Consider the following 1,736-nt stretch of genomic DNA (forward strand, 5'->3'; position numbering starts at 1 on the left):
GGAATGGGATTTGGGGTGGATATTCTTCAGGAATGGGATTTGGTGTGGATATTCCAGAGAAATGGGATTTGGGGTGGATATTCTTCAGGAATGGGATTTGGGGTGGATATTCCAGCAGAAATGGGATTTGGGGTGGATATTCCAGCAGAAATGGGATTTGGGGTGGATATTCCAGCAGAAATGGGATTTGGGGTGGATATTCTTCAGGAATGGGATTTGGGGTGAGTATTCCAAGGAAAAGGGGGATTTCCATGCATTATAATAATTGTGTTCCTTATCCAGCTGGACATGGGATTTTGGGGCAGGGTGATGCGTTTGGGACATGAAGAAATCCCAAAATCCCAGAATCCCAGAATGGGGAAGGCCAGAAGGGACCACGCTGGGTCCCGGAGGCTGAAAATTGGAATTTTTTCCGATTGTGGTGATTTAATTATAAATAAACCCCAGGAGCTCCCGGGCCGGGCTCTGCGACCTCGCACAGCTCTGGCAAGGACACGGAAATCCCAAAAAACCCAAATCCCGTCATCCCTGCGGGAACGCTCCGTAAACAGCGGATCCCGTGCTTCCATCCTGGAATGCTCGGCCGTGAGGGGCTCTCGAGGGACAGCAAAATAAAAACAACACTGAAGACACGGGATGGGCGGGGCAGGCCTTGTGTCCACCGGGAATCCCGGGAAAAACGCTCCAAACAATGGGAATTGCCGCCAGATGGATCCTTGGCTTTGACTTCCAAAGGCGCCGCCGGATCCTTGGCTTCGACTTCCAAAGGCGCCGCCGGATCCTTGGCTTCGACTTCCAAAGGCGCCGGGGCTTTTCTGCCCAACAGAACCAAAACAGGCTCGGGCTTGCTCAAATCCCAAAATCCAGCAAAATCCTGAAATCCAGGGGTTGGTGCTGGGGGAGGGACGGTCACACGTGGAATGGGGGGAAAAGGGTGGGTTTTGGAGCAGATTTTGGAGAAGATCCCCAGTGTGGATGGGGAGGGATTTGGGATTTGCTGCTCCAGGCTCCTGTTCAATTGGAATGGGAATTTCTGCATTTCAGGACACAAAGCTGAGCTTAAAATCCAAGGTTTAGGGGGTCAGGAGGTGGCTCCAGGCTGGGATTTGGGGTTTGGGATGGGGGAGTTTTCCAGGTGCTTCCAAGGAGAGATGGCAGAGGGATGGGAACAGAGCTCCGGGGGATTCTCTCCAGACTCCACTGGTTTTTCTTTCAGGTGCCAGGGAAGAGGCAAAGGAACTCCCCGGCTTTGGAACTGAATCTCTGATCCGAGATCTGCTTAAAAAAACCTGGAAAAGCCTCTGGATTCAGCTGCCCAGGAGATGGAAATGGGATCACGGTCAGGACAAAGGTCCCGGCCCCAAGTCCAGGTGGGGCCACCTCGGTTTGGGCTCTTCAGTCTCCAAAAGGGGAATTTCCTGTGGCTTTTCCAAGGGCTGGGAAAACAATTCTGCCTGAGGATGTTCCCAGGGCTGGATCCCCTCCGGAGCCGGGCTGGGAGAGCTGGGAATGTTCCCCTGGAGAAGGGAGGGATCCAGGGAGAGCTCAGAGCCCCTTGCAGGGCCTGAAGAGGCTCCGGGAGAGCGGGAGAGGGACTGGGGACAAGGCATGGAGGGACAGGACACAGGGAACGGCTTCCCAGTGGGAAAGGGGAGATTGAAATGGGATCTTGGGAAGGAATGAGGGAGGGGAGGGGCTGGGCTGGAATTGCCAGAGCAGCTGGGGCTGGCCCCCGC

The sequence above is a fragment of the Corvus brachyrhynchos genome, unplaced genomic scaffold (genome assembly GCF_000691975.1).
Source record: "Corvus brachyrhynchos isolate BGI_N302 unplaced genomic scaffold, ASM69197v1 scaffold119, whole genome shotgun sequence".
In the NCBI taxonomy this organism is placed as follows: domain Eukaryota; kingdom Metazoa; phylum Chordata; class Aves; order Passeriformes; family Corvidae; genus Corvus; species Corvus brachyrhynchos.